General features: G+C 38.6%; 1 protein-coding gene across 1 annotated transcript in view; it reads right to left on the bottom strand.

The window, feature by feature from the left end:
• The window catches only part of STAC (SH3 and cysteine rich domain), a 73,872-nt gene that overhangs the window by 49,793 nt on the left and 11,133 nt on the right, over positions 1-12,946 (bottom strand). The gene's annotated exons all lie outside the window — the stretch shown is intronic.

Genomic DNA, 12,946 nt, shown 5'->3' with positions numbered 1-12,946 from the left:
CCCTAATGAATGCTTCTATTGGTCTTCACTTTCAGGTATGACAGCATAGATGTGCTGTTGAAAGTTGTATGCATTGGAGAATATATCCTTTGTATTCAAGCATGAGGGAACTTAGAGTATTATTCATACTCTAATAGTATTTAAGCAGCCTGTAAAGCCATTACAGGAACAGCTGTTAAATGGCAGTACAAGACTAATGAACTCAGTAAATATACTTAATATACTTAAATTTCTCGAATTTGGCAGAAAAAGAGTTTATATGCAGTTTTGACTGCTGTCTTGTGCCATATCAGCAAACCTCTCATCCTTCAACCGTCCCCTCCATCTCCCAATTTTATATAAGGCTGAGAAGGGCACTAGGTGAGGCACAGAAGCTATTGAGCTGTCAGCCACACAAATTTATGGGTTTGACAACTCCAAGAGCCCACAAGTAGAGGCCAGGTAAAAGGAAAGCCAGTTCTGCATCTACTTCATATTTACCTTCTCCGAAGTGCAATAACCCTGTATCACGTTTCACTCAGCATTATTCTAACCACTGCAAAATAATTTTAATCACTGCTGCTATTCTCTGGGTGACTGTGAGGTAACAACTGAAATTTTCCATGTTGCTCAGGCTGTCTGTGGTAAGGAGCCGGAATGGTTTATATTAGAAACTGTTTATGTTAGAAGCAATGATGATTGGGAACCATAATTCACACTAATATAAAGAGAAGGAGTTCACATGCTTTCCCAAAAAAGCATGGCTCTGGTCCGTCACACTGACTTACTGGCCTCAGAGCACTTGCTCTCCCTAAATTCTATTCCCGTTCTACCCATTTTCTTTATGATGCAGCTGAAAGCATGCTGTTGGAGAGGAGAGGCAAGATATCCTGGGAGGATGCCTCTCTTCCACCTTCAAAAACAGCTTGTTCCTGGAGAGGGAGACACCAGCTTTCTTCCCAGTGTGCCCCAATAAACTCCCTGAGTCAGATGAATGGACAAGGAGCAGCCATCGCCTCCAGTTAACAGTGTTTGTGTTTGCTACACAGAAGCAAACTGCATTCTGCTTCCTGAACTGTTCCTCCACAGTGACTTTGGGAGTAGTGAGGGGTCAGAACCTGGGGCCCATCCCAGATGTACAGTTCTCACCCACAACTCACTCAGGTTTCAGAGGAGGAGCCCTGGGTTCAAATGAAGGAAATACCTATTTGCAAGAAACTCTCAGTCTCTAGGGGGATATGAAAATAAGAGCAATTAAGTCATTAGATGCCAACTATGAGTTAAATCCTGTTTATGGTTTCTGAAGCTCCTTTAGCTGAAGCCTAAGCTATGGGCTGACTGAGCCCAAAAATCACTGTACAACTGCACCATCAGAATGTGAGATCTTCTCTCTTCTTCTTGAATGTTAAGTTACCGCCTCTTGAAATCACCGAGGTTATTCTGTTCTGAGATTACTTCATCTCCCCAGTGACAGCCAGGAACTCAGCAATAATTCACCCCCTTGCTCCTGAAACACTTCTCACTGAAGTCAGACCTAATTAGCGTAGCAAAACACAGAGAATTACAACACCACAAGGTGACTGAAATGGCATCCATTATCGATTTGCCATCCATTTCTACAGTGCCACATGAAGCTAATTAAATTTCAAAACACTGCTTCTGCCAGAGAAAGTAAACTAAGCTGTGCAATACAGTATTGGTTTTATAATGAAACAACTGTCCTGCTAGTTTGGACAATGTAGGCAGTATATTTGAAGAAGCTCTGCATTTACTATCCTTATTTTATTCTGCTGTGTGCAGCCATTTACCAGTCAAGGGATGTACCAATGGCCTTTCCTCCCCCAGGCAGAAAAGTCAACAATTTTCCAAAGGAGGGTAGTCCAGCTTTCAGGCTATGCATGCCCAAAGAAATACAAATACAGTAAGGTGAGCATGAAACTGTGTATACTCCATGCATCCCCATCCAGAATGTTCAGAGGATGCGTATTGAAGAATGAGTTGGACCAAGTTACCTTCACAGATTTGACAGATATCTCTGCACAAGCTAATAGTCCTCTCTGAGGTTCCCTGAGCACTGGACTGTGTTCATGTGCTTAAATAATTCCCAGACAAGATGGGCATCTTTGTCAGTAGCCAAATACAGATTTTATTCTCATTTGCATTTAGACTGGAAGACACCTATATGTTTGGCTTACATTGCCTACCTAAAACACCAGTGGAAGTCTGGGACTATTATATCCCAAATAGGTTATATGTGTACAGAAGTGACTATGCAAGAACGAAGAACGTTGGCAACGTTTAGCATTTTGCACACTGAATTATACACTTTCATCACTACTGTTAAAAAGTACCCCTCAGATCAGTGTGTTTTATAACCCTCACGCATGAGCGAAAGTATACAGAGCAATAGAAGATTGGCATCAGGTTTTAAAATTAGATCCAATTTTCCTTTCTCATATTAGGCTCATGAGAGAATTTGAAATAGGGTACTGGTATGTGATTGTTTACTCAGGAAAAGTTGGCTCAAGCAAGGACAAGGGCAGGTTGTTATACAGTTAGAATAAACTATGAAACCATAAAAGCTTAAGTGATTATTATGCCACAGTCAAGTGAGCATTGCTTCCCTTACTTAAACATCGCAATCCCCTTATTTCAAAATTTGCTGTTCTTTTATTGCAAGATTTCAAAAGTAATTAAAGACAGGCATGTAATATATGCCTGATTTTGGTCTGCTGTAAACTGATTTAAAGCACTTGTAATGCCACCAGCTTCTAATAGAGCTGCTATAGTGTTCACCTGAGGTAGGACTCAAATCTCTCAGTAGAGACGAATGTATGCAAATTTTATTATTTTTACTTTCTTTCTGCAGAGTGAATGAGTTCAAAGTCAAATCTTAGGAAGAATCGCTACCAAACTTTTGAAAAAACCTGTGGCTAGGGTTGTTCTACACTCAGTACTTACTTCAACACTTAAGTGAAAAATCATGTACTCAGAATTAAATAAAACCTTAAACCAAGCACAAAACAGGTCTAAGAAATGTATTTGAAATAAGTCTCCTAATCCTTTCACATTTTCTCCTCTGCAAGTAAGGCTACAAATTAGTTTTCATTTAAATAAAAATAAAATTCCCAGAAGCACAGGAGTTTTTCTAGACTTGGGGTAGCATCAGAAGACTTCACAACTTTGAGATTTCAGAAACATGAACCCTTGCCATTAAGTCCAGGATGTTCCTGTAGTTTGAAATTACAGTAAAGGAAAAAAGTTTGTGTCTAGTTAAAAGCTTTTTATCAGTCACACAGGCTCCCAGTGACTGCACATACTAACCCCACAGGTAAGGTAAGATAAGTGCAGTAGCTCAGCCTCAGAGCTTAATTAAGCTTTTTTTTTCTGTATCTTGCAGCAAAATCTCAAATTTTCTGAGTCCCTGAATGTTCAAGCTTCAAGGGATCAGGAAACTCTGACAAACCACAGCTTATCAGCACCTCCTCTGTTCCTAATTCCCCTATACTACAACTCTTTAGCTGTTATAAGCAGAAAAGAGGAGGTAGCAAAAGAACAGCTATTCAAATTCATTCCTAGTATTAGCTAGGTGCCAACTGCTTTTGCTGTGAATGGGCATTGCACTTGAGCTCACTGAGACTTCATTTTATGTAATAGTTAGAAGCATGCAACGCTTTTCTACAATTTTCATTTAAGAAATTCCCACTGAAGTTGGAAAGATGCCAATGATTTGAGCGGGTTTATAGCTTTGCAGTTACAAGGATATTTGTCCACCCTGCAGAGTTCTTTGTTCAGGCTCTTAATTGCTCCCTGATATCTAGAAACTTTTTTTCCTTTGATTCTCCAGCTTGTTTACATTGACAGTCAGTGTGGCTCTGTAGAAGCAGATTGGAGAAAGAAACAGGGACTGTTGAGGACCCAGCATGCCCACTGTATTCATTTCAGGACACAGAGTACTCTGCTCTGAACCATCCCAGCCCATCAGTACTGGCATGCATTCTGTGCACACCTGGAGCACAAGCAAACCTCCAAGTGATGCAGCCTGTGCATAGAGCACAAGAACCACAGTGAGGTGAGTAGCAACAATCTCAGCACTGGGAGATTTACTTTGAAAACACACTCCCAAATCAAACTAAAATGATACGATGGGTGTCCCTTGTGCCTTCACCGTTTCTCAACGCAACTTCTTCGTCACACCTTCTCATCATTCAAAACTCAGAGAAAGCCTCACTCCCACCACATCCTACGCACAAATGCTTCGTTCCCCTTCCTGAAACTCTGTCCCTAGTGATCTCAGTGAATGATGGTTACTAGGAGGTCAAAGTGTATATTGCATTACTTTATATTATTATGTTTGCTTGGGCCATGAGCTTTGGCATTCAGGGCAACCTTTGTGGGATCTGCCCACATCAGCTTATTTCCCAGCATGCTTGATCTTGTTGCCTTCTCAAGAACTGCTAACATCCCTGCCAGCAGCAGAGGCTCCTGTGAAGCATGGACCAATGAGGAGATTATTTTTATACATTTCCACTGTTAACTATCTTCCAGGAGAAATGAACAAATGAGTCACACATCAACTGAACTTTACTGACTGACCATACAACCAAGCCCTCATTTTCAGACATCAGTTGTCTGTTGTATTGTTACTGCGCTAGCAATAAACAAAAAATATTGCTTGCTCTTCTCTATCCCTTTCTTTACACTGCTGTTAACAATATCATTAGATCCATTACAAGTAATACAGGGTATTAACAGAGTTGGAATGAACCATCAAGCCAGTTTGAATCTTGCAGTTCTTATAAAACATAGCTATTTTTTTTAGTATGCAGACTAAAAATGCTCTGTCAGCAGATTTCACTCTGCTTTGAGATAAACATCCCCCTTCTGTAAGGAACCACTTCTTCCTTGCAGTTTTTTAGAGCAAATTTGCAGATTATTTGACTCTCACTTTGTTATAAAAGAAGGACTTCAACACAGAAAGCTCAGATGATGTTGTGTAGATTTGCTAGAGAGCACGTCAGGTACCCAGGCTATTACCAAAATGGATGCAGACCAAAAGCCTTTCAAATAAGGGAGAGAACAAAAGTCTTGATGAATGGTATCTCCTCTACTGAGTACAGTCTATTTTCTGGGTCAAGGAACATTCAATTTGTATTAGCAGCTCTCAGAATATACTTCAGTTGTTTACTAGCTTTGTTGAAGGGTTGGATGTTACCAGGGTGTAAGCTAGCCAGGCAGCATTGCTAAGCTTCTGCTAGCCCTGCTGATTCACGGGCTAATGATTTTCTTCTTAAAACTGAGGATACAAAAGTAAGTGATTTTTGAGGACAGACAAGGGCGTGTTTTTTTACCGGATTTGATCTGAAAATCCGTTGCCTTGGCATTTTAATGGGCAAAAATAAGATTATAACATACCTAAAGGCAGTATGCAATTTCATAAAAAATATATATATTTGCCTGCTGATGAGAGAAGTACCATGTCTTATAGCATTACCAAGATGAAAGGATATTTTTAATACTTAAGGAGTTGGTATTGTTTATTTCCAAAGCACCCATGATAAATTTTGTAAGCAAAGCTGATTCCTTTTCTACATTCTTCTTTCTAAATAATAAATAGTCCAAATACCCTACTAGGACAATCTGAATTAGCTAAATTGACTTCAATTGTAGCTGATTTATACAGTCTGAGAATCTGGCCCTGCCATGTAGTTGTGTCTGCTCTAGCCAGCTTCCTTGGAATCTGTATCCTTTTAATCCACCATAGACAAAGACGGAGTGTTTATTATTGCATAGTCTGCTACGTACTATATTTGTGTGTTTTCTCAAACAGATTGCATAGCTGGAGTTAGAACAAATATATTTGTTATCATTGTAAAAAGTAAACAAATCAAACTGTCTGCTTTAATATTGTATCGAAACTGTCAAAGAGGAGACATTTTTCATAATACCTAACAATAATATTGTTAGTGATTCATTGAGTACCTACAACTACTCTGGCTGGTTCTTGCTGCTCTGATCATCATCCTCAGCTTCTCTTCCCTGTCCTACATTATTTTTTAAATCCACTCACTGATTCTCAAACTGATTTAGGATATGATCCTTTTCAGACAGGGCTCTTTCTATGCTTTTATTTCACTCATGGAGTCCTAAACTACAATGAAATTCTCTGATTGACATGCCAGACCATAGCAGCAAAAATCCTTGAAAGAGGTTCTGGGTTTGAAAGCATGAAGTCTGAAGGGATGCTCAGGTATCACTGTGAATCCCATATCCTCAGCCCTTTCCTGATGTACTACATCCTTGCCAGCTGTGTGTATGCATCTCTAATTAGCAGAACTCTAAATTATCAAGAGGTCAGCTTGCACGTGTAGCCAAACAGCGTGTTTGCTTAGTAGACCTGTTCATTCTGTATGGCTTCCTGGTTTGGTTTGAACCAAGCTGAAAAATTCATCTAGTTCTCAATAATTGCTCCTGCAGTTGTTTGGAATTTATCCTACGTTTTAGGGTGAGTAGTCTTCTAATATTGCAAGAAACCAGAATTAGCAAATATATGAGAGAAATGTGAAATAAAGTGCTGAAAGTTTTAAGGCCTGAAAATATTAAAAATTCTCCTTTGTGCTCCAAATTCCTTCATATATTCCTTCAAATTCAGCATAAGATGTGACAGGATAAACTAATGCAGTCCAGGGAGTAATAGGTTTGAGGAAACAGAATTTATTAACTAGACCAATTACCATCAAATCTCAGGGAACTCCTTTTCTGTCTCTGTTGTGTTCAGAACATTCTACTTAGTCCTAAGGCGTAAAAAGAGTAAACACTCTAGTAGATATTCTGCAACTGTGACTTGCAGAGCTCACATTAACTTCCCTGTTAAATTATATTTTCATAGTAACTTCAAAAGTCTCACAGTAATTTAAACAGTTTAAAACAGCTTATAAAAAGGATGAAACATAAAATAAATGCAATGATACTTGTATGAATGAAAATGCAGAAAAATGTAAGGCTTTTTTATCAAAAATCTAAGTAAAATCCACACATAAACTCTCAAATTTTGTACCTAACAGCATTTTTGCTGCTCTGTTTTTGAACAGCCCTATTTTGGTGTATTCCTTTGATTTCTTTTAATCACACTGTATTAGAAAGGGTAATCTAGAAAGAAAAGAGTGTGTATTACATCATCTTCCTGAGAGATCTGTTCTCTATCAATATTTCTTCAAACTTCCTAGCAGGTTTGATTCAAGCTTATTTTGGGGAAAATGCTTGCAATATCACTTAACCATGGCTCATGTTCAGCCTGCTTCTGCAGAGAATCTTTCTCAGTTTTGCAGTGTTTCAAGCTAACAACTCACAATATCTTTCAGAGAAGCTGTACTGTAGCTTTCCAAAGTTTATAATCTGAGTAATGAAGATCAGATTAACAGTCCCAAAGTAAGATCTACTGGGTTCACTGTGTTGAGCTGAAAGATCATCAATTCTTCCTTCTTTGCCAACATGTGCATAAATAAAAACACTTTACAAATTGAACAAAGGAACGGTTCAGACGTAACAAAAGCCTGCTGCTTGTTTTATATCGGGGTTGCGAAATGTTTTATCCCTTTCATCTCCTCTCCTGCTTCACCTAGTAAAAAAAGAGCTGCTTTTGCCAGGAACAGAGAGAAAGATCACAAATCCTCTATCTATATCCAGGATTATATTCTCCCTGCTGCTAAATAACTATTCCAAAATGGGTGGCACCAGCTGCAGGAGGTCCTTTATAATTCAGGTTATGAAATGTGTCTGGTGTAGACCTCTGTGTGCCTCGTGTCTCCCTTTCATGATCTGACAATTGAGCTGCCTCCAGTCATTTCTCCTGAAATCAAAAGGAAAGCTCATGAAGGAAACAAGAGATATTTAAGAACAGTCCTTCCATTTTTTTTTTAAATCAGCCTGTACTTTCAATTTCAAGACAAGTAGGTGTTTACAACATCTTGTTTTGTACTTTGGGGTTCACCTCAGGCACCTGGTTGCTAGGCAGCCGATCATGTCTATACTTTGTCCCCATCACGATGTTGTTATCTCTTACTTCTTGATGTAGAAGGCATTTGGAGTGTTATCTCTGAGATCACTTCTGGGAATCCCACATTTTGCAGCTCTTTTTGAACAGCTCTTTTCCATATCAGCTTCTGAATGGAACACCAATTTCCCTTTGCTAACTCCCGATTCAGTCATTTATTAATCTTTGCTGTTGTGGAAGTGGCATGATGAAATTTGGAGGTTAAAAGGCTAGGGTTCAGAGTGATGTAAATCCAGGAGGCCCTGCTGAGGTGAAAGAAGCTGCACTGGCGTATGCCTGCTGAGAGCCTTCAAAAGTGATAATAGTAGGACCTGAGTTTTGCTTCTTTTCCTTCTCATGAATAATCTGGAACGAAGGTGATTGTGAATGTAAGATTAACCATCCTTGACCGTATCTCATATCTGTCCATCTATGAAGTGTGCATCTCCACTATTGATCTTATGGCTTAATATAACACACTTGACCTTTAAAAAAGACCAAACACAACAATGTTCTGCTTAAAAATGCTGGGTTACCTATAGCAATAGTTTCTACTAATTTATTTTACCAATTTGTTGTTCTTTCCTTTTTTTTTTCTTTTTTTCCCCTTCTTTTATTTTTTTTTTTTAAGCTTAGCTCTTTTATAATACTTTAAATGGTAGTATGTCTCTTGAAGCAAATATGGAAATACATCTGGCAGGGAGGCTGATACTAACTCAGGGCAAATTAACATGAACGCCACAACCCACATACTGTATTATCACATTTGTATCATCTTAAAACAAAAAGGAAGACTGAGATCTACCAGGAGTTGTTATAGTTAATATTCTGTCAGTGTTTCCACTCTTACTTCTGGGGTTCGAAACTTACACTGTTAAAATGCTTTGCAATGAAAACATGTAAGCGCTCAGCTCTACAACAAAGTTGTTGTCATTGGGCCAAATCCTAAAGTCTTTGCTTACTTCTAACTCCCGCTGACTCCAGGGAGCATGTTTCCAGAGTGAAGCTCAGGGTTTGCCTGGGTCGTTGAGGTTTTTTGTTTGTATGTTTTCAAAATAAATTTTTTTCAGTGTTTTACACTGTGCATTAAAAACAAAGGCTTTCTGAATGCAGAGCTTGAAAAAACACCTGGCCACATTGGATATTCTGTTACATGGCCAATTTTATTCCACTTTTTAATTCCCTTCTCTTTTTCTTAAACCATCTTTTTCAATCTCTGCTCCTCCACAACCAAATATAGATAGATCCAGTGGACACATATGCTCCTGCTTCTTTTGTCTTTCCTAGACACTTGTTTCAACTCATACTTTGTGTGAATTAATTCTGTCCAATTCTTGTTTAGCTAGTATGCTTTGAGATGATATTACTTCGTTTTTCAAAGAGAAAATGAGGGCACAATTTGTGTGTTGTATGGCCTATCGGCTTAAAAGAAGCCCCCACACAGATATTTTGGCTTACTTGATTCCACAGGTTTCTGCACTTCCTTTTTTGCTGCCTGTCCACAAACAGAGATTCAGATCCAAATTTTACAGCTCGTTTCCATGTTTCCATTTCAAATAATTCTCAGTGGGAGATGGCATACGAACTTATGCCTTACAGAATACTAGCAGTGTTTGTTGGTTCCCTTCCAGTTTTTCCTTTTTCATGGTTCCCTTCCTCTTCTTGTGCATATTTTTGCAATCTGGTAGCAAATTTGCTGCCTTTCATCTTCCTCTTATCCCTCCTGAAAACTAACACTGTCCTGTCATGTGAACACTGCTTCTTGCCAGCTACTCTGGAGGCCAGGGCATGTAGCCACCCCTGTTCTAACACCACAAGTCTAACAGGACCCATATGGTTCTGATGCACATCGCTGCCCTGGCACCACTCTGGCGTGAAAACCTTGATCTGGAGGAAGAGCTGACAGCACAGGTAGAGCAAGGCTAGTTAAATCTTCTGGGCTTCTCAAGGCTTCACCTGGGTATCCACAGAGTTTCCTTCATGTCGTATTTTCAGTTCTAAAGTCCTATAGAAGCTACCACATACATAACAAATGCCGTGCCGATTAAAATTTTTTCCTACCTTGATAACATCTCCCTTGTTATTTGTTGTGCATCCAGTTATCTTACTGTCTACCATGACAAAGGTCTGTTTATTTCCAGATGCAGTCCAGATCTGGTACATTTTCCATTAAGGCTCTTCTCAAAGTGTAACTTATGACATGCATTTATCCTTTTCAACACATCTACTCTAGTAGCTTTCTAATTTTCAAAAAGTATTTCCAAATTTTTTTTTAAAAATCATCCTTGTAATACAGTTTCCAAGGAATCTGTTACTGGTACAGAAAGTTTCTATCTCAGTCTGTCTTTAGTCTTCTTGTTATTACTCGTTAGTCATGCCCAGCAAAAAGTCATTCAATGTCCTACATAAAGGATAGGCCAACTCTCCACATAGAAAATCTGTTTAATTTGATGATGATATTGTCATATATATGGCACACAGTTACTTGGCACTTTATTGGGATGCTTGAAGGCCTAAACATTGCTTCAAGAAGTTGACAGTGTAAATACATATATTTGGAGATATTAACTAACAAGAGCTGTTACGCATGATATCTATCATATATCTTTTGCCACAGGCTAATCCATTTCATTTATGTTTTTTCCTAAACCTCCAAGCTGCTGAACATATCTTTAGCCAGCTATTGTTCCAAGATCAACCCTGCAAAACAAAAACATTTTATTTTTATCCTCACCAGCTGCACAACTTTCCTTCTCAAATTACCTCTATCAAATTTCAAGATTATGACTGTTTGAACTGCAAAAATATGGTTTGATACTGAGATAGCTGGTTTTGTGTAAGAAGATAGTTCACAGAGAATGCCACAAATAGTATGGTAGAGAATTTATAACTCTTTCTGAAGAACTAAATTTTTTTTCTGAATATTAAGAATTTTTTTTAAATTCCTCAGAATTCTCTAAACTGTTGCTATTGAAATCCTGCACATGAACATCTAATAATAGTAATAATGATTTTGAAAAAAAAAAAAGCCTATAATGCTGTCATGATGTTGTGCTCACCTAATAAATGAAGCTTCATAATTTTGGTGTTGAGAGAGAAAAGAGCTGTTGGCATTGACATAAGTTACCAACAGATTTAATAGGTGTTACTGATTCGGTAGGGAAGTCAGGGATCTTGAACCAGTAAAACTGCGAAGCCTCATCTGAAAAAATATTATCAGTGACTTCAACAGGAACAACATATTGCATGGGGCTGCATGAGGGATTCAGGCAGACAGGAAAGCAGAGAAATAGAAGGAAGAGGAAAGGAAAGTCAAGTTAGAACAGAGAGAGCTTTAAAGAATATGAATATGAATCTTGTGTAAGAGGGGGGATTTCCATGAAGAGCTTCGCTTTGTCTAGTCTATTCTCCTGTCAGAGAAGGTGCAAGTTGTGATATCAGCCAAATAGCACTGGTCTAGAAGACATGTGAAATATTATAGCAGAAACAGCTACTGTCTACTGCTGTACTAAAGAGCAAACACAATGCTAACTTCTGAGATATATATCAATTTTCTCCCATCAGTTTGTTTTTCTTTTTTTTTTTTACATGAAGCAGTGGCTGTGAGTGTGACTGTACTGGAGAGATGTTAACTTAAGGAAAGGAGAGGTTCTTTTCTGGAATTCAGCAGATGGTAGTAAAGGCCAAATGACATTACCTCTATTGCTACTGTGGGAATATTGTATTTATTACAGTGTATTTCCTATAGTGCCAGAAAAAAAGTAGGCTAGCTTTCTGTTTAAAAAAGGACTGATATTTTTTTTACCAGACTGAGTGGCTAGTTCTTATGGCCAGCATCTAGTCATAGCTACATTCTCCTCAGACGAAAATCACTCTGTTAAGATATTTGGTGTAAGGTTTGACTGTCTCTTTTTTTTTTTTTTTACCTTTGTAAAAAGCTTTTAATTTGTCTACATTCTAGCAGGATTCACATAGGTCTATCACAGCTGTTGGCATTCATTTTAGCTTTGATAATCTCTAAGGAAGATGCCCAGAGCATTTTTCTTGGATGCCAGGCAGGAACTGCTAAAAAAGTCAGTGCTGTTGAAGCGCAGAACTGCAGCCTGGGGAAGTCTGTGAAAGCCTAAGCTGCTGGGGGGAGGCAGGAGCTAAAAAGCCCTCCACTGGAAGTGCAGTTGAAAACTGATCTTCTGAGTTGAATTGGCCTTCAGCTACCTACCCAGAAAGGAGGGGACAAGATCGGAAGACTAGGAAGTCAGCCTCATTTCCTCTCCATAAAGAATGTTTTCTATTACTTCATTGCCTAGGTTATAAATTTATATATAGTTTTCTGCATATACATATAAAGACATCATAAGGTTACATCGAGAGATAATTAGGCATCCACATACAAGGAACAGACCACGTAACCAGATAGTATGAGGAAATTAAATGAAACTTAAGTAATTTATTTGTTAATAAAGCAGGTGTGGCTTGGGTATAGGTGAAAGGGAAAGTGCAAACTGTTGGGTTTGCTTTTTTTCAAGTGTTCTTATGGCATGTGCACCAGCATCCACACAGTGTTTATAAAAGGTCCCTCTCCCTAACTGAAGAACCACCATCTATTTTCTTAACAGGAATCTTTAAACTTGGCTAAGCTTGGAAACCTGGGAATTTTTCCTGCAAAGACTCATTGTATCAGAGAGCCTGGTTGTAGATTAAAGCATTTGTGTGAGAATAGGAACAGAGAGGAAAGAAAGAGAAAAACACTGAAAGGCAGAGAGCGAGTGGGTAAGCTAGCAAAAAAGTTAACTGTTTGCCTGGATCCTTAACGGTGAGGAGGATGCAGTCCATTTGTCATTATGACTAACTACAGGAGACAGATCTAACTGCTGTGAACCTGCCAAAGACTCCTATGTGCCCATACTTCATGAAACAGGTACATGATTCATCTTG

Source organism: Manacus candei, unplaced genomic scaffold (genome assembly GCF_025592945.1).
Source record: "Manacus candei isolate 608988 ecotype Guabito, Panama unplaced genomic scaffold, ASM2559294v1 h1tg000095l, whole genome shotgun sequence".
NCBI lineage: Eukaryota > Metazoa > Chordata > Aves > Passeriformes > Pipridae > Manacus > Manacus candei.
Note: the sequence above shows the minus strand (reverse complement) of the source record. Positions and strands in the feature narration are given on the sequence as shown.